Source organism: Podarcis liolepis (genome assembly GCF_965112155.1).
Source record: "Podarcis liolepis genome assembly, chromosome: W".
In the NCBI taxonomy this organism is placed as follows: Eukaryota; Metazoa; Chordata; class Lepidosauria; order Squamata; family Lacertidae; genus Podarcis; species Podarcis liolepis.
The window spans coordinates 4768557-4793539 of record NC_139568.1 but is presented as its reverse complement, the minus strand read 5'-3'; the positions used below and the strand labels follow the sequence as shown (position 1 = coordinate 4793539).

General features: G+C 41.4%; 1 pseudogene across 1 annotated transcript in view; it reads right to left on the bottom strand.

Moving 5' to 3' along the window:
• The window catches only part of LOC310697837 (inositol polyphosphate 5-phosphatase OCRL-like), a 280274-nt pseudogene that overhangs the window by 152249 nt on the left and 103042 nt on the right, over positions 1–24983 (bottom strand). The window lies entirely within an intron of this gene.

The window sequence follows — 24983 nt, the reverse complement described above, 5'->3', positions numbered from 1 at the left end:
ATCCAGAAGGACCAGATGTCGATGCTCTTCGCTGCAGCCCACCGTCTGTACGAAATAATCTGCCAGACCTCGTTGCTTTTTCCTGTAGCGAATCTATTTTCTCCTTTCCATCTGCCATAACACTCTAGATAAGATCCAAGGTCAATCTCACGATCAGAATTTGTTTTGTAGTGGAAAATTCCCCTGGCCCAGCTGCTATTGTAACAGTTTCAAACTTCCTCTAGGGGGATACAGTAGCAATCAAAAATGTCTTAAAGTAACTAACTTTTTTCCTTTAGCCCCCCAATTCACAGAAAGGGTGACAGTTTCAATCCCAATTGTTTTCTGTTACTTTAAAACCAGGAGAAGCCAGTCAGAAATATTGTACCTTATTTGTATCTCAGATGCAGAGGTAACTGTCAAAAAGTACTTTCAGCAACAGCGCATTTCACAATACGGCATTCTTACTGTTCACTGGCCACCTGTTCCCAGGTTTTTGAGCGGTGAATTTTAGCTTCTTTTTCTCTCTTTTTGCAGGGAAATACAGTTTCAAACCTTTCCCCCCCTCCTCCCCTGCAATCACGGGGGGAAAGTCACTTATTTGATGCTAGAATTATAATCCTTTTCCAACGTCTTTCAAGGTTTCCGCTTACAAGTTCATTGCTTTACTCCATTTACAAAAAACGGAAGGCAGACTTCATGTTTATGCCTCTCCGCTTCGGTACCAAATTATTTCTTAGTTGCTTTGTTTCCAAAATTAGCCTACTCACGGATCGTTGTTTTACAGCCAAATTGTCCACGGAAGAAGCAGTTGACTCACAGCACCACGCCACTTCCCCGCTCCGCTTCGGAACCCGTAATCGGGCTCCTTTGCAAGTTGGGGGGCGCAGAAGGTGCCCGCCGAGTCCCACGGTCACAGGCTTCACCCGCCTGTGATTTTTAAAGGGTCCCCGCTTCGCCGTAGCGGTGCAGACCCGATTTCCGCAGAGCCGGTTCCCTCCGAGTCAGAGGGAATCCGCCATTACCGATGGCGCCACCCCGGAAGTCCATCCCTGGTACTATTGGAACCAGCTCCCAGGTCTTGTTCCTTTCTAAGGAATCAAGTTCAGCCTTCATGGCTTTCAGCCATGGCTCTGCATCCTTTGAGGTTAACTCCTGGACCTCTTGGAAGCTTGAAGGTTCCCAAACCTTCTCTGGGTTGCTAACAACAGCTGTTTTAGCAAACTAATCAGCATACCTCTTTGGAGGTTTAACCTTTGTGGCTTTTTCAGATCTGCGTACTAGACGCAAGTCTTCAGAACTCATCTCCTCTTTCTTAAGAGAATGATGGCCAGTGGTGAACAGTGGTTCTTCCAGTTCAGTGTCAGATGCACCAGATGGTCTGAGTGAGGCCTTTGCACTCTTGTAGTCTGCTGTAGCTGACATCAGCAGCAGCGCCACCCACTGAGCTGGAATACAAACTCTGAACATCATCCTCCGCTTCCTCTGCTACCTCATTATCCTCATCTTCTGAGTGACTCTGGAAAATTCCCACATTCCCCCCCCCCCACTTGGGATTGTACTCAACACTCTTTGTAAACCATATGGTCTTAGTGTCAGTCGTGAGTACCCTGTATGCACCTTTTTCATACTCCATGAACAAACCATGCACCCCACGCTTTCCAAGCTTGCTGCTCTGTGGGGTGTGGACCCACATGTCAGAACCAAAGATTCTCAGGTGCTTGACATAAGGTTTCTTACCAAATATCTTCTCATAGGGAGTACAGCCAATAGGTGAAGACAATCTCCTGTTATACATGTAAACAAAATTAGAAAGCGACTCCACCCAGTATTGCTCAGAAAAGCTTTAAACTGCTGAGAAGTGAAATCCCCGCCTCGGTCAGTAAACAATCAACCAATATGTTTACCGTGGGCATTTTCCAACCAAGCACAGAATGCCTTGAACCTAGGAAACGCTTCTGATTTCAGCTTCAGCATGAATGCGCCTGGAAAAAGAATCAATCAAAACCATGAAGTACCTTGTGCCACCCAAAGAGGGTGTGAGTGGACCAACCAGGTCTGCATGGACTAGCTGAAAGGGTTTAGAAGCCTGCCTGCCTGCTAGACACTTTGCCTTTGGGTGCAACCTTAACTTTGTGTTCTGCACACAAGACACATTTCATGTAATACCTGCAGGGTTTGATGGTCATACCTTGAACCATCTCTGGCATCTTGGCGAGTGCCTGCCATGCCATATGACCAAATCTTCGGTGGTGGGTGTGAATACAATCTGAATGAAGAACTTAGTTTGTGCAACACAACAAGATTCAACATTAAGCACATTGACATCAGTGTCCTCATACGTTATCAAGAACAATCCATCTACAAAACTAGCATGCAAAATGTCTTCATTGTTCTTCCTGATGATGCAAGTCCCCTTCCTGAAGGAAATTTCAAAGACTTGCTCAGTCAGCTGTGGGATACTGAGCAAATTGTCTGCTGAATCAGGAACATACAGTACCTTGCTGATAGTAGTATGCAAGCTTCCCAGTTTCACTGTCCCAATTTCAGCAACCCGCAAAGTCTTACCATCAGCCTGTTGAATTGCTCCATCCTGTGGCATAAAGGCGATGAACAAGTGTCTGTCCCTGCATATGTGTCTGCTCGCTCCCAAATCGACAATAAATCTGCCTTTGGCCTTCGGAGAAGCAGTGCTAGCAATCAAAGCCCTGTTCTGCACTGTTTGGGGCTTTTGGCCCCCCTTCTTCCGGCCATCTGCAGACTTTTTCCTCTGTTTACCCTTCACCTTTGGACAATTCCGTTGAACATGACCTTGATTTCCACAGGACCGGCACTTCACAGCTGCCAACACCTTAGCTCTCCCGGTGGCTGCAATGCTGTGACATCACAGTCTGCTCCCCCTGAAGCACGCAATTGGATTCTACTGCATTCCTCTGATCATACTCATTTTGGAGGACAGCCAAAACCTTTGCTGCAGTCAGGTCAGGGCAGGTAGAGTAGCCAGCTGGCTTTCCACAGCGTGGTAACTCTCATCCAGGGAGTCCAAGATCAGGACCACAAATAAAGACTCAGGCATAGTGAAACCTCTATGCACTAATTCCTGTCTTAACTTCTGCAAGTCCAATATGTGGGCTCTCAGGTCTCCCCCTGGCTCAAGCTTCTTTCTGTACAGCTTTCTGAAGTAAAGCAATACAGACCCAGCTTCTTGTCTCAGATGCGATTCACGCAACCCATCCCACATTTGGTGCGAAGATGCCTTGCCAGCCATGGTAATTAACTCTTCCGGAGCAACAGACAGGAGAATCGCCCCCATTGCTTTGGAGTCGGCTGCAGACTATGCATCTGTTAGAGGAGCTGGAGGATCCTCAGAAACAGTGTGCCACACTCCGAGCCTTCTCAATTGACATTCGCAGTACTTTGCCCAGGTCTGATAATTGTGTCCATTTAAACGTGGACAGGGAGCCCCATCTGTAATAGATCCATTCCTGCTTTTTACTTCAGCCAGGAACTGAGCTCTCTTCACGGCCGCTTATCTTAGCAGGTCGTAAATCAACGTAGCCTGCTTCTCTCCGGCCTTAATTGCTTGGCATGGACATCAAAGGCCCTCTAGCAGCGGCCGGGGAACGCTTCGCTCCACATACCTCTTTCGTTGCCAGATCGACACAGCAGCCAGCAGCATCCTTACTCTCATGTAAGTGCAGTGGATCTGGGCCCATAACCCTATTGTTGGCATGCACCCAAGCCAAGGAAACGGGGGCAATTGGCAGGCCCCCAGCTGGCTCCAGCTCACCGGCTGGTGTGCCGGGCGATCTCCAGTCCTTGGATCAGCATGAATCTGCGACCCAAGCTTCAGAAGCTGGGGCACACTACTCAGCAGTGTAAACGCGCAAACAGAAGTGGCAGTAGAGGTTGTGTGAGCATATTTACAAGCAGTTTATTCAGCATACATCAGGACAAAAGGAAATATATCTGCTCTCCTTTGTGTCCAAAGCAAGACAGCTAAAACAAAAGCAATACACAAACGGAAGTTCCCAGCAAGCTGTGCTGGACTGTAAACAGACATGTGACACGCAACAATCCACACGTCTGTTCTTAAGGTGGAACAGAATATCCCAACAGGAAGATCAGGAAGATTACTGATCTCTCCCTGCAATATATGGCTGACAGTGTTATACACATGCTAAGGAACCTGGTTCACATGGAATGAAATTGAGGGGCCTAATAGGACCTGTCCAGCATCCTATGTGACATCCTAGAATGCCACATATGGAGAAGTTCTTCAACAGATGTGGAAAATAGTTCCCTAAAAGTTGAAAGTTTTGAAAAGCCATTGCTCAAGTTTGTCAAACACATACCAGCAGGAGACTCTTGAGCTCGGGCCTGGCCTGCAGGCATGCCACTACAATTCCTGTATAGATATCTCTTGAAACTTTTGGTGCCAGGATTCTGTGTTCACCCAGAAGTAAATAATTTTGACCTGTGATGCCAGCTTCCTCCTGATCATAGAATAGCTTCAGGGAGGTAGGTATCAGCCCATTCCCTGATTAGCATTAAGAGGCAGAATAACACAGTGGCAACAAATGTTTGTTTCTGGGATTTCCACTGAACCAGGGCATTTCCAATATATATAGCATAGCCAGTGGTAGACTTTCCATTTTCTCTGTCTCCCCAGCTGGCATCAGCGTATGCATACTCTTGCTGATCATATCCTGTATTCAGCACCAGTTTGTAATCCTTTGTGCCTTTCAGATACCTTAGGATTCTTTTAAGTGCTACCCAATCTCTCTGAGCACTGCCAATGTTATGTCTGGTCTCGTCCAGTAACTTAAATATAACAGAGAACCTAACAAAGAATGAAACGCTGTTGCATTCTCACATTTTTGTCCTTCTGGTTCATTTTTGTACTGTTTAGTTATGGGAGTGTCAACCTCATTTGCCCTCTCCATCCCATATGTCTTCAGTAACTTTTCAATATTTTCCTTCTGACTTAGATAGTAGACACCCTCTTCATTTCTCTGAATCTCTAATCCTAAGTAATTCTGAATCTCACCCAAATACTTCAGTTTGTATTTGTTACCTAGGCTGTTTATACACCAAGACACTTGCTTTTGTGCAGTTGTTATTAGACAGATATCGTCAACATACAAAAGTAAATAACAAACGCTTCCTTGCACCATTGCTGAATATAAACAGGAATCAGCCAGGCTTTGTTTTAATCCCATCTTTTTCAGAGTTGTGTCTATGCATTCATGCCATAGACGTGTAAAGCCCTTTGCAGCTTTAACACCATGCTGTCTTTTTCCAGCTCATAACCTGGTATTTGCTGTAAATACACCTCAGCGTCAATAGGAGCATTTAAATATGCTGAGGCAACATCAAAATGATTAACTTTCAATCCCCTCAGACTTGCCATTGCTAAAACTGATTTTACTGTTTCAGCCTTTGCTGTTGGGGCAAACACTTCATCATAATGCATCATTATGCATAATGCATCCTTTGTGTAAAGCCCCTTGCGACCAACCTGGCTTTCCTTTGACAACTACCATCAGCCAGCTTTTTCACTTTAAAAACCCACTTACAGCTTATGGGCTTTTACCTTGAGGCAATTCTGTAGGTACAAACACTTTGTTGTTTAGCAGAGAGTTATACTCTGCCTGCATTGCCTTTAACCACACCTATCTCTCCACAGTAGGTAACTCTTGCATGTCTTCTGCTAACAATGCGTTCATTTGTGTCTGCAAGACACCTCCCCTACGCTCTGCTACTCAGTTCTCCTGAGGAATTGCCACGTTGGTAAGCCTATGTTTAATCCCTTGGGATCACAACCAGTTTCTTAGGGAGCTTGCCATAAATTCTCCTCCCCTGTCTGTCTGAAAAGAGCACACCTTTTGGCCAAGCTGCCTCTCTACCCTTCTTACCCAGAACTTCAAAGTTTGGGCAACTTCAGACTTTTGCTTCAGTGGATAGACCCAGTCGAACCTAAAATAGTCATCCACTAGGATTACACAATACTTGTTACGGGAGACACTTGGTGGAAAAGGACCAGTTACATCAGCATGAATCAACTCCAGTGGTTTTTTGGTTTCTCTCTGGCTTGCTCTTGCTACTGGGCAAGCCCGACTTTTAACCTCCTTGAAAATATTGCAGTCTAAGTAATTATCACAATTTTTAATGTTTTTGATCCCCCACACAACTCCAAAGTTTTGTTCAGCACCTTAAAGCTAGCATGAGCCAGATGCCTGTGCAGGAGATGAATACACATATCGTGAGTTGGGACATTTTGCGCATTCACAACCTTAGACTCACATCATAGTACATAAATATTAGTTCTAAGGTTAGCATTTGCCAGTACTGCCCCATTTTGCTTTATCTGGCACTGATCTCCCACGAAGTTTACTTTAAAGCCTGCTTTTGCGAAGTCAGAAATACTCAGGAGATTGTTTTGCAAACTAGGCACACACAACACATTCCTGAATGTGTGTCCCAGCTGTGGGAACACAATCCCCCCCCAAAAGATTACATTAGCTTTCTGGCCTGTAGCAAGACTTACATGTTTTTTGTTCGAAGCCCTAGCATCAGTCAGCAATGCTTTTCTTTTACAAAAAGTTTGAGAAGCTCCGCTGTCCAGAACCCACAGCTCTTCATTTTATTGGCCATCTGCGGACACCCAAGCAGTAGACTGTCCCTGCTGCCTCCTGTGCTTCTGCTGTTTTTGTTGTTTCCTCGGGCAGTCCCGAAGCAGATGTCCACTGGACTTGCAGCAAAAACACCTTTTGACTTTGTTGACCACTGGCTGGTCTGCAGCAGCTCCTCCTGGCTGTTTCTCCAGCTCCCGACACCTCTGCTCTTCCCTGCTGTTGTTCCCTCTGGGATGCTCTGACAGCTGGGCTGAAGTCGTCTTTCACTCTGCACGCCTGTCCTCCTCTGCATATGTTAGGTTTCTGTTTTCTGCTACTGTGCAGTGCTTGGAGTCACAAGACTCTGTTTTGCATTTCAGACATTCCAGACTGTTGGAAGTCTCATGGAAGACAGGAGACGGATGTGATGTTACTGGTTTCCTGTTCCTGCTTTCACAGAGAGAGGATGTATATTTCTTTTCTGTCTGCGTAGTTAGAAATAAAACCTAGCAATGTAGCTCATACTTTCTCGTCCTTCTGCTGCTTTGGATACTCTGCGTAATGAGTGAACATGCCTGGAGCCTCATCAAAGGCTCAAGTCGTTAATCACTGTCGGAGGAAATTCTGGAGGACTCGACCGGAGAATGAGCTTTTCAGCTCGGTCGTAGCAGAGGCTCCGACATTTTTGGTTATAGGGCCAATAACAGGTTATAGGGCTAAGAGCAGCTTATCTTTTCTGCATGTCAGGATTGATGAGAGGTATGTGCTCTTGCCCTGGGAAGCCTGCCAGTCCCTAATTAATTGGCAATGAGGGTGGACTTTGAACTTCTGGCCAAAGCACTGATCGGCTGCGGCAGGAGAATGCAAAAGCCTCATGTAGTGTGCCTTTTGAAATGCAGATGCTGGTAAACAGTTGCAGCCTGCTTTAAATACACAACGGCCAATCCAAAAGTGACGGAAGCTCTTCAAATTGCAATGGGGTACCAAAGCTCTCAAAGGGGAACGACCAGGAGTGGGTGCAGTATGTGCAAACCCTGCTACGAAAAGAGGGTCTGTTTAATGTGATAACAGATGCCCCCCCCAGCTCCAGTGACCCCAGAGTGGGAGGCTAAGGATTCCAAAACAAGGGGAACTCTGACGCTTATTGTGTTCCCTGAAGAGCTATGTCTTTTGCGCCATAAGGCCTCAGCCAAATTGATGTGGAACAGTCTTAAGGATTCACATTTAAGAACGGAGGTTGGAGCTTCTTTGTTCTTTTATGCCAAGTTGCATGATATGGCACTTGCTGAAGGAGCAGATGTAGGTGCTCACCTCATGGAAATGCAGAATCTCAGGCATGAGTTGCAACAGCGTGGAATCAACTTTCCATAGGCTGTGTATTCCTTCATGATTCTTTGGGTTTGAGTTGAGAAGCGATTGCCAGCCAGCTTGCTGTTTTGCCTACTGCTCAGCTGATGGTAGCGCATGTTACTGCTGTGGTGTTAAATGAAGCGGATCAGCGTAGTGCTAGCTGTATCACCAAGGGGGAGTCCTCACAAACGTCATCCCAGAATGCAGTGCAACCACTAGATGGCGCCAAAGCTTTGAAGGCAGTGAAATGCTACTCGTGTGGACGTCGAGGCCACATGAAAAGGGATTGTAAACATCCCAAAGCATCAGAGCAGTGCAGCGAAAGCTCAACGCGTGGAAAAGGCAAAGGTCAGAAGTCCAGGACAACGCAACACAAGGCTATGGTCTTACGCTACACTCCAAAGGTCCAGAAGACATCTAGATCTTTTTTCATTGTCGACTCGGGAGCGACCCGGCACATCTGCAAGGATAAACACCTGTTTGGGTCCTTTACTCCGCAGGAAGGTGCGATTCACAAAGCGTATGACCACACAATCTCCAGTCAAGGCTACGGAATGGTTGTGCTTCACAGCTTGGATGCATCGATACGTAGTGTTCTTCTTTTTTAAAAAAGATATTTATTAATATTTTCAAAATATTACAAAATGAAAAAAGAAAAAAGAAAAATACAAAATAAAAATAGTTAAAAACAACTCAATCTTTCCATTACTTATTTTTCATTAGCTTGTTTCCCGGACCTCCTCACGCCTCCCTTTTTTGTATTCCAGTTCAGTTTGTTAGTTCAGCAAATCCTTCCCCTCTTTGTTTATCCTAGTCTTTAATCTTAAAATATTGTGACATTAAATTTTTACCTATTAGTAATCCATTTTTCATATTCCCTTATAGTATTACAGCTAAAAACCACTTAATTTCTATCCAACATCATTCTAACACTCATTAATTTTACAATATTTCTGTAAATAGTCTTTAAACTTTTTCCAATCTTCTTCCACCGACTCTTCTCCCTGGTCTCGGATTCTGCCAGTCATTTCCGCCAATTCCATATAGTCCATCACCTTCATCTGCCATTCTCCCAGGGTGGGTAAATCTTGTGTCTTCCAGTACTTTGCAATAAGTATTCTTGCTGCTGTTGTGGCGTACATAAAAAAAGTTCTATCCTTCTTTGACACCAATTGGCCAACTATGCCCAGGAGAAAGGCCTCAGGTTTCTTCAGGAAGGTATATTTAAATACCTTTTTCATTTCATTATATATCATCTCCCAGAAAGCCTTAAACCTTGGGCATGTCCACCAAAGATGAAAGAATGTACCTTCAGTTTCTTTACATTTCCAACATTTATTATCGGGCAAGTGATAGATTTTTGCAAGCTTGACTGGTGTCATGTGTACCACCTGTATATCATTTTCATAATATTCTCTCTTAAAGCATTACATGCCGTAAACTTCATACCTGTGGTCCATAACTGTTCCCAGTCAGCCATCATAATGTTATGTCCAACATCTTGTGCCCATTTAATCATAGCAGATTTCACCGTTTCATCCTGAGTATTCCATTTCAACAGCAAGTTATACATCTTTGACAAAATCTTAATTTTGGGATCCAACAGTTCTGTTTCCAATTTTGATTTTTCCACCTGGAATCCATTTTTTTTGTCCAAATTGTATGCCTCCATTATTTGATAATAATGAAGCCAGTCTCACACTTTATTTTTTAATTTTTCAAAACTCTGCAATTTCAATTTGTCTCCCTCTTGTTCCAAAATTTCCCAATATTTCGGCCATTTGGCCTCGATATTGAGCTTTTTCTGAGCCTTCGCTTCCATCGGTGACAACCACCTTGGGGTTTTATTTTCAAGTAGGTCCTTATATCTTATCCAGACATTAAACAATGCTTTCCTGACAATGTGGTTTTTAAATGCTTTATGTGCTTTGACCTTGTCATACCATAAATATGCATGCCATCCAAATACATTGTTAAAACCTTCTAAGTCCAAAATGTCTGTTTTTTCAAGAAGCAGCCATTCTTTCAACCAGCAAAAGGCTGCTGATTCATAATAAAGTTTCAAGCCTGGCAGGGCAAATCCACCTCTTTCCTTTGCATCTGTTAGTATTTTAAATTTTATTCTGGGCTTCTTGCCCTGCCAGACAAATCTAGAAATATCTCTCTGCCACTTCTTGAAACAGTCCATTTTGTCCAAAATTTGCAATGTTTGAAACAAAAATAACATTCTAGGCAATACATTCATTTTTATCGCAGCAACACGGCCTAGCAGTGAAAGCTTCAAATTTGACCAAATTTCTAAGTCTTTTTTCACTTCAGTCCAACATTTTTCATAGTTGTCTTGAAATATGTTCCCATTTTTAGCTGTCATATTAATCCCAAGGTATTTCACTTTCTTAACCACTGTTAAACCTGTCTCATTCTGAAACCTTTCTCTTTCAATCGCTGTTAAATTTGTCTCTAAAACCTTTGTTTTTAACTTATTCAGTTTAAATCCTGCAACTTGACCAAATTCTTGAATCAGTTCCAAAACTCTTTTAGTACTAGATTCTGGCTCCTGTAATGTCAATACTAAATCGTCTGCAAAAGCTCTCAATTTATACTGTCTAACTCCAACTTGTATACCTTTAATCAACTGGTCCCTTCTAATCATATTCAACAAAACCTCCAGGACTGATATAAAAAGCAATGGGGAAATTGGGCAGCCTTGTCGTGTCCCTTTTTCTATCTTAAATTCCTCCGTCACCTCATTATTAACAATTAACTTAGCCTTTTGTTCAGAATAAATTGCACCTATACCATTTTCAAATCCTTCACCCACCCCCATCCCCTGTAAGTTCTTCTTCATGAAACTCCAAGAAATGTTATCAAAAGCTTTCTCCGCATCCACAAATATCAAAACTGCTTTAGTGTTTATATTCACTTCTAGTTTTTCCAAAATATTAATTATATTCCTCAAATTGTCAGACAATTGTCTACCCGGGAGAAAACCTGCTTGCTGTTTATGAATGTCTTCCATCAACACTTTTTTCAATCTCTTGGCTAAAATATCTGCAAAAATTTTGTAATCCACATAAAGTAATGATATGGGGCGGTAGTTCTTCAGCTGAGTCTTTTCAGTCTCTGTTTTCGGTATAAGTATAATATACACTTCTTTCCACGACTCTGGTGCCCTTTTCCCTTCCAATATTTCATTACAGACTCCCTTTAAAGGTTGTACTAACCACTCTTTTAAAGATATATAGTATCTAGAAGTCAGCCCATCTGGTCCTGGAGATTTGCCTAATTGCATGTTTTGAATGGCACCTTCTACTTCCTGTTCAAATATTTAATAGTTCAACATTAGTTTACTTTCTTGAGAGATTTTTTGTAATCCATTTATCTTCAAAAATCGATCTATATCAATTTCTTTCTGTGGCCCTTGTGTATATAATTGTTTAAAGTACCTCTGGAAACAGTTTCTGGTCTCGGCTGGGTTCTGTATGTTCTTTCCTTCCACTTCTAAATTTATAATAGTATTTAGTTTTTGTCTTTTTTTCATTTGCCAAGCCAACAATTTCCCACATTTATTAGCTGATTCAAATGTTTTTTGTCTCATTTGTTTAATTTTCCATTCTATTTCCTGATTCATCATTTTCATATATTGTACTTGGTATAACTTTATTTCTCTCAAAATCTCCTGCGACTTTGGTTTTGCTCTCAATTTCTTCTCAGTTTCTTTTATTTTCTTGGTTTTGCTCTCAATTTCTTCTCACTTTCTTTTATTTTCTCCAAAATTTTGTCTTTCTTCTCATTTTGACTTCTCTTCTTTATTGCATTCTGTTGTATCAGAAACCCTCTCATGACCGCTTTGCTTGCGTCCCAGATTACTCTTCTTTCAACATTAGTGTTCATATTTATCTCAAAATAGTCTCTCAGAGTTTTTTGGGCCTTCTTAATCACGTCTTCATCTCTAAATAAGGTGTCATTCATCCTCCATCTGAAGGAGCCAGTTGATATTAGTTTCATCTCCATCCTTACAGCATTATGGTCAGAGCAGGTTTTTGGACAGATTTCCCTCTCTTCCCAAGGGATTCTTTGTTCTCCAAATGTTGACTAAGTCCAAGTTGTCTGTCATCTCAAAAAATGTTTTTGGTAGTCTACCATCCTTGGTGACTACCTGTCTTTGTGCCTTATCCATGTTTGTAGATACCACTCCGTTCATATCCCCCATCAAGATCAGATTGTAATCCAAATAGTCCATTAAGGTCTCATGCAACTTTTTAAAGAATTCAGATTTCCCCTCATTTGGTGCATAAACTCCTACTATCAAAAATTTCTCTCCTTGTATTTGAATTTCAATTGCCACAAATCTTCCTTGATCGTCTTTAAAGATAAATTTTGGAGACTTCCGGAGGCAGCGCGAATGGCAATGGCGGTCTCCTTCACTTCGTGAAGGGGAAGCTCCGCGGAAACGGGTCGCCCGCTACGGCGAAGCGGGGACCCACGTCGGAAAACCACAGGCAGAGTGAGCCTGTGGCCGTGGGACTCGGCGGGCATCAGAAGCGCCCCCCGAAACAAAGAAGGAACCCCGTAAGGGGTCCCGGAACGTGGAAGGGCTGGCGCGGTGCTGTGAGTCGATCGCTCTTTCTGCGTGAGTGAAGCCGCATAGCTGCTGTCTGTGAGCGCTGACCTTTTTTCCTGCAACATTAGATTCGGAAAACATCAACCCGTGAGTAAGAGGGGCTAAAGGAATTGGAAATTAAACTAGTCAAAATTCGGCTAAAGTGGGAGATGCAACCAGGAAGTCCGTCTCCCGGTTCTGCTTAACTTTTAAAGCAAAGTCTTTGATCTGAAGCCTTTGAAGTGGAGTTGAAAGCTTCCAGTTCGTGCATTACTGGAACTGTTTTTCCCAGAGACTAAGGGATTAAAGTGACTTAACTAATTTGGTTTTGGACTTGGTTCTACCTCTTCCTGTGGATTTATAATAATTTGCAAAGAAACCCAGGTACTTGGACTGCCAATTTATTAGAGCTGTCAGACTGCGGACTTTGCTTTTGCTACTTTGAATTGTTACATCTGAGTGTTACTGGACTAGACACATTGAAGCATCGTTTTCTGGCACTTTTTTTGAAACATTGTTCTTATAACAAGGATCAACTCTGCTGATAATAAGAGATCTGAAGGTCTTTTTGAAATTTATGACTGATTGGACAAATATAAAAATTTTGAAGTTTTTGGAACAAGTTGGAATTTTTTTGTTTGTTTGTTTCCCTCAAGTTATATCTGTACTCCCCCTAGAGGACTTTGGATTTATAACTGTCTCGGACTTCTTTTCTCTCTTTTTCTTCCATCTGTTGTTTACTCTCTGGGCTTGTGGATTCCCATGGGATTATACACAGCTTGACCTTGGCACGTAGACAGGAGTGGAATGAGCGGCTTTGGGAAAACAAGATCGGCCAAAGCTAAAGCCAAACAATTAACGCAAACAACTTTGATTCCACAGACGCGCAGATCATCTGTCCCTGCTGTTTTGGTGGCACAAGAGGAAGGAACTGAGCAGACCTTGTTAGAAGGTATGGCTGCAGGAGAAACTGCCTCAGTATTAGATAAAATTTTGGAAAAATTGGAAAGTTTGGACAAAAAGGCAGATGAGCATTCGGCTAAGATTGATCAAACCACAGCCAGTGTTAATAAATTGACTGAACAAGTTGCTCAGCATGCACAATCAATTGGGAAACTCTTTGAAGCCACCACAGAAAATCGTAAATTAGCTGTGGAAGCTAACCAAAAAGCTGAAGCATTAAAACCATTGCATAAGCAGATTGGTGAACAGCAGGCCTACCTGTCTATGATTGAATTACGAAATAGGGAAAAGAACCTGAGACTGAGGGCAATTCCAGAACTTGAACAAGGGGACTTAATTGATTACTTGACAAAAGAATTTTCCAAGTTTTGGCCCTTAGAGGAAGAAAAGGACTTTAAAATCGTGAGTGCCTTCAGACTTGGAAGAATAGCAAGGAAAGACAGACCCAGAGATTGTCTGATTACTTTGAGATCCAAGGAAGAAAGAGATAAAATATTAAGCTCACATTACGAAAAGTCAATTGTAATCCAAGGTAAGAGAGCGGAAATCTACAAAGATATTCCAAAACAACTTTTGGATCTTAGAGCTACTTATACAGAGCTAGCAAAACTGCTGAAGAGCAACGCAATTCCCTTTAGGTGGGAATTTCCCCAAGGATTATCTTTTACATTCAGAGGGAAGAAAGTAAAAATTAAAACACCTGAGGATAAAGAAAAGTTCTTGAACGACCACGGAGAAGACCTTCAGAAAGGGATCAAAGGAACTCCTGAGTCCTGGCCACCGCCTATACCCACACCCTTGGGATCTGAAGACCAGAAGAAAGAAAAGCCACCACCTAAGGAATAACAGATTTGTCCAGGATGTCTCTGCAGCTTTTTAGCTGGAACATTAATGGCGGTAACTCCCCGGAAAAAAGGAGAAGGATATTCCATTTATTAAAGAAAGAACAATTGGACATTATCTGCTTGCAGGAAACACATGTGACAAGGCTCCATAGAAAAGTATTAATCAACAAGAGATTAGGCCAAGAATTTATTTCATCGTGTGAAGAAGAGAGGAGTGGTGATTTATGCTAAGGAGAGCCTGTCACCAAAATTTCTTTTCAAAGATGAGCAAGGAAGAATTTTGGCAATCAAAATACAAACACAAGGGGAAAAGTTCCTGATACTGGGAATTTATGCACCAAACGAGGGGAAATTGGAATTTTACAAGAAGCTGCATGAGACAATGCTGGACTATCTGGACTATAGTAACATCATTATGATGGGAGATATGAATGGGGTGGTGTCTACAAACATGGACAAGTCACAAAGCCAAAGCTTGACAAAAGATGGCAGACTACCTAAAACCTTTTTTGAACTAACTGACAATATGGACTTGATTGACATTTGGAGGACAAAGAACCCCCTAGGAAGAGAAGGAACATTCTTTTCTGAAGCCTAACTGACATGGACAAGAATCGACCAAATATGGATAACTAGAGGCCTGGCTCCAAAGACTAGAAAGGTGGAAATCTGCCCAAAAACTTGCTCCGACCATAACGCATTAAAGATTGACATGAGACTAACTCCAACCAGCTCCTACAGATGGAGGATGAATGACACCCTGTTAAGAGACAAAGAGATTATTCAGAAGGCCCAAAAGACTTTGAAGGATTATTTTGAAATAAATTTGAACACCACAGTGGAAAAAAGAGTAATCTGGGATGCAAGTAAAGTCGTCATGAGGGGGTTTCTGATACAACAGAATACGATTAAGAAAAGAGCACAGAATGAGAAAAAGGACAAGATTTTGGAGAAAATAAAAGAAGGTGAGAAAAAGTTAAGATTGAAACCAAAATCACAGGAGATTCTAAGAGAAATTAAACTTTATCAATCACAATACTCTAAGTTGATAAATCAGGAAGTTGAATGGAAAATTAAATTGATGAAACAAAGGACATTTGAATCAGCAAATAAATGTGGGAAACTGCTAGCTTGGCAGTTGAAAAAGAGACAAAAATTGAACACGGTCACAAATTTAGAGATTGATGGGAGAAACATTCAGAACCCCGAGGAAATTAGAAAGTGCTTCCAGAGATACTTTAAACAACTATATACGCAAGGGCCGCAAAAAGAGACTGAGATAGATCAATTTTTAAGAAGAAATGGACTACCAAAGTTGTCTCAAGAAAATAGAACAATCTTGAACTACAAAATAACACAACAAGAAGTTGAAGGTGCCATTCAGAATATGCAACTGGGCAAATCTCCAGGACCAGACGGGCTTACCTCCAAGTACTATAAGATATTGAAAGATTACTTGATACAACCATTAATGGAGGTTTGCAATGAGATAATGGAGGGGAAGAAGGCACCGGAATCGTGGAAAGAAACTTTCATCACATTGATACCTAAATTGGAAACTGAAAAGACACAACTGAAGAACTACCGCCCCATATCCCTCCTAAATGTGGATTACAAAATTTTTGCAGATATTTTGGCAAGTAGACTCAAAAAAGTGTTAAATGAAGTAATTCATAAAGATCAGGCAGGTTTTCTCCCTGGTAGACATTTGTTTGACAACACTAGGAACATTATTGACATTTTGGAATTATTGCAAACAAATATTAATACAAAAGCAGTGTTGATATTTTTTTATTATTATTATAAATTTTTTATTGGTTTTACAACATTTTTTAAACAATACAAACAAATAAAAAGACATACAAACATGTATAATTTCATAACCTTTTTTTTCATATCCCTCACTTCTCGGACTCCCCCAAACCTCCCCTTCCTACATCCCAATTTCCAAAATTATTTCAGCAAATTCTAAATAATTTTATCAAATATATTTCTTCTTATTCTTTTCTTTAGCTTAATCTTATGTCGCTGTAATCTCCTTTTCTTTCTCAAAACTTCGACATTTTAGCATTCATCAATTTTATAATGGTTCTTAAAATAAATTTTAAATTTCTTCCAATCTTCTTCCACCGTCTCTTTCCCCTGATCACGGATTCTGCCAGTCATCTCGGCCAGTATCATATAGTCCATCACCTTCATCTGCCACTCTTCCAGGGTGGGTAGATCTTGTGTCTTCCAATACTTTGCGATGAGTATTCTTGCTGCTGTCGTAGCATACATAAAAAAAGTTCTATCTTTCTTTAACACCAATTGGCCAACAATGCCCAAGAGAAAGGCCTCTGGTTTCTTAGGGAAGGTACATTTAAGTACCTTTTTCATTTCATTATATATCATCTCCCAAAAAGCCTTAATCTTTGGGCACGTCCACCAAAGGTGATAGAAAGTACCTTCAGTTTCTTTACATTTCCAACACTTATTATCAGGCAAATGATAGATTTTTGCTAGCTTGACTGGGGTCATGTACCACCTATAAATCATTTTCATAATATTTTCCTTTAAGGCATTACATGCCGTAAATTTTATCCCGGTGTTCCACAACCATTCCCAGTCAGCAAACATAATGTTATGACCAATGTCCTGTGCCCACTTAATCATAGCTGATTTAACTGTTTCGTCTTGTGTATTCCATTTCAGCAGTAAATTATACATTCTTGACAAGTTCTTAGTATTGGGTTCTAACAGTTCAATTTCTAATTTTGATTTCTCCACCTGGAAGCCAATTTTCCTGTCCTGTTTGTAAACCTCCATTATTTGATAATAATGGAGCCAATCTCGTACTTTGGCTTTCAATTTCTCGTAACTCTGTAGCTTCAACTTATCTCCCTCTTGTTCCAAAATTTCCCAATACTTCGGCCATTCGGCTTCCATATTGAGTTTTTTCAACGCTTTAGCCTCCATAGGTGACAACCATCTAGGGGTTTTGTTTTCCAACAGATCTTTGTATCTTATCCAAACATTATATAGTGCTTTTCTAACAATATGGTTTTTGAAGGCCCTATGCACCTTAACTTTATCATACCATAGATATGCATGCCAACCAAATGTATTGTTAAAACCTTCTAGATCCAAGATATCTGTATTCTCGAGGAGCATCCACTCTTTCAACCAGCAAAACGCTGCTGATTCATAGTACAGTTTTAAATCCGGCAGGGCAAATCCCCCTCTTTCCTTTGCATCCGTTAATATTTTAAATTTTATTCTGGGCTTTTTGCCCTGCCAGACAAATTTCGAAATGTCCTTCTGCCACCTCTTGAAACAGTCCATCTTGTCAAGAATTTGCAATGTTTGAAACAAAAATAACATTCTAGGCAATACATTCATCTTAATAACTGCTATTCGGCCTAACATTGACAGTTTCAAATTTGACCATATTTCAAGATCCTACCACTCCATTCATGTCTCCCATCATGATTAGATTATAATCCATACAGTCCAATAATGTCTCATGCAACTTCTTAAAAAATTCTGACTTCCCTTCATTAGGTGCGTAGATCCCTAGTATCAAAAATTGTTCACCTTGAACTTGAACTTCAATTGCCAAATACCTTCCTTGTTCGTCTTTAAAAATAAACTTCGGAGAAAGTTTTTCCTTTGCATAGATCACCACTCCTCTTTTCTTAACTTTGTCAGATGAAATAAATTCTTGGCCTAATCTCTTGTTGACGAGTAGTTTCCTATGCAATCTTGTTATATGAGTTTCCTGTAGACAAATTAAGTCCAGCTGTTCTTTTTTCAAAAGGTGAAATACATTTTTTCTCTTCCGCGGAAGGTTAAGTCCATTACAATTCCAGCTTAGAAGTTGCAGGGCCATCTTGAAACTATTTACCTCCTGTCGCACCTAGTAGTTGTTCTTCTTCTGTCGGTGATTTCAATCCAAACGTCAAATTTAAAATGTCTGTTACTTCTTTCGTTTCTGATGTTAATTCCTCTCCGACTGTTCCTTTCAGAAGGTCTTCCCTGTAGTGATTCAGAAATTGGTCTCGATCCTCTACTGATCTTATCCTTATTTTCCTACCTTTGAATTTGAAAGATAGGCCTTGCGGGAATTCCCACCTGAAAAGTACGTCGTTCTTCTTCAGCAATCCGACCAGTTCTCTATAATATGTTCTTGCGTCCAGGATTTCCTTAGGGATGTCTTTAAAGATCTCCACAAAAGAATTTCCAATCTCAAGTGTTCTTTGAAAATGCAAGCTCAGTATTTTGTCTCTCTCCTCTCTTGATCCTAATGTTATTAGGCAATCCCTTGGCTTCTTCCTGCCTTGTGCTCTTCCCAATCTGAAAGCAGCCAGTATCTTGATTTCTTCCTTCTCCAACTCCTGCTGCCAAAAATCCGAAAATTCTTTAGTAAGGAAGTCCGCCAAGTTATCTCCCTCACTTTCGGGCACTGCTCGGAGCCTCAAATTTCTATCTCTCATCTGCAGTTCAAGCATAGACAGAGCCAATGTATGATCTTCCAACTTTTTGCAAACTGGTGCAATTTTTTCCTGTGTAGCATCTGCCGAGACTTTGGCCTCATCAGCAGAGACTTTGGCTTCTTCTGCAATTTTACATATATTGGCAGAATCCTCTAATATTTTATTAATGGATTCTGTATTAGATGTCACCCTTTTCCCTAATTCATTCACACTTTGTGTATTCTGGTCCAGTTTAATTGAGAGTTCTGTCAATTTTTTTACTATTTTCCGCCCCCTGCTTTGTCAGAGATTCCAAAGACTCATTTATCTTAACCAAAGCTTGTGTTACGGGGTCTGATGACATTGTTGTTCTTGTCTGGCCAGTTGCAGCTGGTGCCACTGGGATGCCTGCAGCTGAAACTCTATGCTGTGAAGATTTTGCTTTGTATTGTCTCCCAGACCTAGTTGTTGTCTCTTCTGGTGCACCACTCATGCCTAGCCAAGGTCACTCTCGCAGCTGTTAGTTGTTTTTCAAGGGAAATTTCCACTGCCTTGGTAGTTACAGTCCAAATTGCAACAGTTATCAAAGTGTCCTCTAGGGGAAGAAAGTTTCCAAAGCTAAACAAGATGTCTTACAGTCATAAATTCCCCTAAAGTTTCCCAAAAGTCAAATGTAACAGTTCCTGTATTTTCAGAGTGTAACAAACCTGTAATTTAGTATCTCTCCTGAGCTGAGTAGTTTAAAACAATGTAGCATTCCAAGTAATCATTTAACTCACTGACAGTTCTCTCTCTCCGGCTTCCTTTACCCCGGCAGTCCGTTTCAGGGGTGTTTGACACGGCGGTAAAAAGTTTTTAAATTCCTTTTCTGGCAGGTTCAAATCACAAATTCCTCCCCCTTTTGCTCCTGCCTACCAAAAGGGGGAAAAGTTCACGGATTATGTCTAGTTCCCTTAATTCTTTAAAGTCTCTCAATGGTTGCAGCTTTTATCCTTCTTTGCTTTATCCTTATGCAGTCCGGGAAAGGCTGACTTCCTTACTTTAAGCCAATCCCGTTTTCAGCCAAATTTCCAAAAGATAGTTGTAAATCCAAATTAGGTCTCAGTCTTACTCACAGGTTTTAATTTGTAATCCAATTTTCAGGAAGGAATCGGCGCTCTCCAGCTATGGCGATGCGGCTTCGCTTCACAAGCTGGGTAGCGACTCTCAGCCCCGCTTCTCCCCCCACTGCCGTTCTGGAGCCTTTAAAAAGGCTCCCTTGCGATTTCGGGGGGGCGCAATGGTGCCCACCGAGTCTCCTTGTTCACAGGCTTCCGCGCCTGTAATTTTTGAGGGTCCCCACTTCACCGTAGCGACAGGACCCGAACTTGTAAAGCAGACCCCCTCTGGAGCTCGGAGGGAAATCCGCCATTAGCCGATGGCGCCGACCGGAAGTCTCCGCAGTGTTGATATTTATAGATGCGGAGAAGGCCTTTGACAATATCTCATGGAAGTTCATGAGGAAAAATTTGGAAGGGATGGGAGTGGGACGGGGGTTTGAAAATGGTATAGGGGCAATCTATTCAGAACAAAAAGCTAAACTGATAGTTAACAATGTGGTGACAGAAGAGTTTAAGATTGAGAAAGGAACACGACAAGGTTGCCCTATTTCCCCTTTGTTATTTATTTCAGTCCTGGAGGTGCTCTTGAACATGATTAGAGCGGACCGGTTGGTTGAAGGGATTCAGGTCGGAGCCAAACAGTACAAACTTAAAGCTTTTGCAGATGACTTGGTCCTGATGTTACAGGAGCCAGAATCTAGTACGAAAAGGGTTCTAGAACTAATTCATGAGTTTGGTCGGGTGGCGGGATTTAAACTAAACAAGCAAAAGACTAAGGTTTTGGAAAAAAACTTGACAACAGTGGAATCAGAAAGGTTTCAGAAAGAGACAGACTTAAATGTGGTGAAGAAGGTGAAATACCTAGGGGTCAATATGACTGCTAAAAATTTGACTTTATTTAAAGATAATTATGAAAAGTGCTGGTCAGAGATTAAAAAGGATCTAGAAAGCTGGTCAAGATTGAAACTTTCCTTGTTGGGTAGAATTGCTGCGATAAAAATGAATGTATTGCCAAAAATGTTGTTTTTGTTTCAGACCCTACAGATTGTGGACAGGGTGGAATGTTTTAGAAAGTGGCAGAGAGCTATCTCTAAATTTGTCTGGCAGGGCAAAAAGCCCCGAATAAAATTTAAAATACTAACTGATGCTAAGGAGAGAGGGGGGTTTGCCCTGCCAGATTTGAGGTTATATTATGAATCTGCAGCTTTCTGCTGGCTGAAAGATTGGTTTCCTCTTGAGAACACTGATGTCCTGGATCTGGAGGGGTTTAATAAGGCTTTTGGATGGAATGCATATCTGTGGTACGACAAGATAAAAATTCATAAGCCTTTCAAGAACCATATTGTCAGAAAAGCAGTGTTTAATGTCTGGATAAAATATAAAGACTTATTAGAGAACAAGACCCCAAGGTGGTTGTCACCAATGGAAGCTCAGAAAAGACTCAATATGGAGGCCACATGGCCGAAATATTGGGAAATACTAGAAAAAGAAGGAGAAACTTGGAGATTGCAGAGTTTTGAGAAATTGAAGGATAAGGTGCGAGATTGGCTACATTATGCTCAGATCAGGGAGGTTTTTAATTTAGATAAAAAAACAGGTTTCCAGGTGGAAAAATCAAAACTAGAAACAGAGCTGTTAGAACCTAAAACCAGGGTACTTTCAAAAATGTATAACTTGCTGTTGAAATGGAATACTCAAGATGAAACGGTTAAATCAGCTATGATAAAGTGGGCACAGGACATTGGGTACAATATTATGTTTGCAGATTGGGAAAGGTTATGGACCACCGGTGTGAAGTTCACGGCTTGTAATGCCTTGAAAGAAAATATTATGAAAATGATATATAGGTGGTACATGACCCCAGTCAAGCTTGCAAAAATATATCATATGCATGATAACAAATGTTGGAAATCTAAGGAGACTGAAGGAACATTCTTTCACCTCTGGTGGACCTGTCCGAAAGTGAAGGCCTTCTGGGAAATGATCTATAATGAGTTAAAAAAGGTATTTAAGTATACCTTCCCTAAGAAACCAGAGGCCCTCCTTTTAGGCATCGTTGACCAGAAGGTGTTAAAGAAGGACAGAACTTTTTTTATGTATGCAACAACAGCAGCAAGAATACTCATCGCAAAGCATTGGAAGACACAGGATTTGCCCACTCTGGAAGAATGGCAGACGCAACTGATAGACTATATGGAACTGGCCGAAATGACTGGCAGAATTCGAGACCTGGGAGAAGAGACGGTGGAAGAGGATTGGAAGAAATTTAAAGACTATTTACAAAAACATTACAAGCTGCATGAATGTTAAGAGAATGCATGATAGAAAACAACACGGCATCAGTGACTTAGTTGTAAGATGTATGATCAAGTGATGTTTAAGAAAATGATGGAATTTGAGGTAATATCATGCTTAAGTCAACCAGTTTAGCATATGATAAAATTACTGAAAATTGGGGTTATAATATTCAAGAACTACAAAATAAGATTTGAAACAAGGTAATAATTTGCTGTTTGTAACTATACAACTGAGAACGCAGGAAAGGGTGATGCGAGGAAGTCCAAAGGTCATGAGAATATGTTTTATGGATAAATTGAGTTTGATGTATTTTTGATGTACTTTTGTTCTATTCATTCTTTCTTTACTTTCTAAATTTCTTCTGTTTCCTTATGTTCTGTTGGATGGTGATGGTATTGTATATGTTTGTTGGTTTGTTTTATGTTTAAAAAATGCAATAAATATTTTTTTTAAAAAAATAAAGATAAATTTTGGTGATAATCTTTCCTTTGCATAAATCACTACTCCTTTTTTAACTTTGTCAGATGAAATAAACTCCTGTCCCAATCTCTTATTATTCAATACTTTTCTATGTAGCCTTATCACGTGTGTTTCCTGTAGACAAATCAAGTCCAATTGTTCCTTTTTTAATAAATGAAAAACACTTTTCCTTTTCCGAGGGGAGTTGAGGCCATTACAATTCCAACTTAATAGTTGCAGAGCCATGATGTAATTACTTTGCTTTACCTCCAACTGCACCAAGTGTTTGTCCTTGTCCAAGATGGCGGCGAAAGGTGGCAGCCTAGTTAACTTCGTCTGCCCTTAGATTAAGTTTTAAGCAGTTTTAAGTAGTCATTTTAACCCCCTCTGGGCTTTTATTGTTTTATTGCTCTAGACTAAGTTTCAAGTAGTTCTAAGTAGTTTTCTTTTAACTCCTCTGGGCTTTTATTGCCTTATTGTTTTATCACCTGCTTCGTGCTTCAGCCTTGCTGCCTTGCCTTGCCGCACCCCTCGCTGTGCATTTAGTGCTGTGGAGTTGAGTAATCTTCTGAAACGAGTGAGTGGGGAAGGGAAGAGGTCTGGCCTGACTCCCCTGCTGTGAAGGGACCTCCCGTCACTGGAAAGGAAAAAACTCAAGGTGGGTGATCGGAAACACCGAAAAAGGGGTTGAAGCAAGTCCTTTTCGAGTCCCGTCTGAAGTCCCGTCTGTGTGAGTAAGACCGTCTCCAGCAAATCAGGCTGATAAAGAGGCTCAGCTTGGAAAATAATTACCATCCTTCACCTTATAGCAATTAACCCCCAGCTTCTATCAGCTTTCATCAGCAAAAAGGACACTGGGAGCTGACGGAAGAGCTTTCTAGCCTTCCTCCCTTCCCCCCTCTCCCAGCTCCACCAAAGAAACATATTGAGAATCAGTGCTCGCTGATGAGCTAAGCAGGAGAAAACGGCAGATACACCCCTATTCATCCATTGGCCCTGCTAATTAGGCAGAAGCACTGGAGGACAATTGGCTTTCTAATTGGAAGACAACTACCCAACATGGTCCTTACTAGAAAGATATGCAAGGAGTTGGGTATTATGCCAGATACGCCACTTAGCCCCCCGGGACCTGGAAAGAGACAAAGTAAAATTATAAATTACTTCCCCAAGAGGGAGGAATGCATGAGTGAACAAATTGAACCAATTGTTGATGAAGTCACTCCTCCCCCCCTTACTTATCTTGACCGGTCACATTACTTCAAAGAGCTTCAACAAAACTCTGGAAACACAAATTCTCCAAGAAGCCTGGCACAAGAGCTAGTTCTAGCTGAGAAACTTGAGGAAAATATCTCTGTCGCCTATAATCAGCGGCCCCTGGCAGAATTAACAACATGCCACCAAGACCAGGCGCCCATTTCCAAACATACTCAAACTGAACTGAGTGATGGCCATTTTCAGGCCCATTTCCAAGATATAAATACAGACCTTTCCAATATAAAAAATTACTTGACAATAACAAATGGGTTATTGCTGACCCTTGTGGAAAATTTTACTCCCCAACCAAAAGAGACAACAGCAACTGATGCACCCCAAGTGCGTAAACCAGATGAACTTGTGCATAACCCTGATGAACTAGTGAAGATGAGACAAGCAGTAACAACAAAAAAATTGCAAAAAAATAGATCAAAAGCCCGGGGAAAGAAAACTAAGAACATTAAAACAACAAGGAAAATAAAGATAAGCCGACATAAACAATGGCAGAAACTATTTAATCTACTCCCATTGGACTCAAATAAATCTGCTGCACGAGATAAAAAAGAGAAAGGCAGGAAGGGGAAAAAGAAGCCATCACCAAAGCTAATGGCTAAGGTGGCATCTCTGAACCAGAGTTTAGAACTAAATGGGAGGACGGAAGCAACGTCCCAGAGCTCTGGTACCAGTTCACTCAGTGAGCCAGATTCTGGGGGAGAAGTGGTCCCTAACAATGATGGCAGCAAACCGCTTGGCAAATCGGGAAAAGGGGACGATGCAATGCCCAATCGCGATGACAGCACTATACAAGATGGGCACACCTTTACTCAGGCAAGATGTTGGAACCTGATTTTAAATCCCCAAAAATTGGTATTTACAAACTTCCCAAAATCAAAGGGCTTCCTTACAGGGAAAGATCGTAGAATGAGCTCCTTGAACATTCTGAATGATATATTGCCAGGAGCAGACTTGACTTCCGGTGGAGCGCGGAACCTGCTGCAGGCGAGGGTTTTTTCTGCGGAGAGAGCCCTAGCTTTTTCGGCCGAATTTGGAGGTTTTTAGGG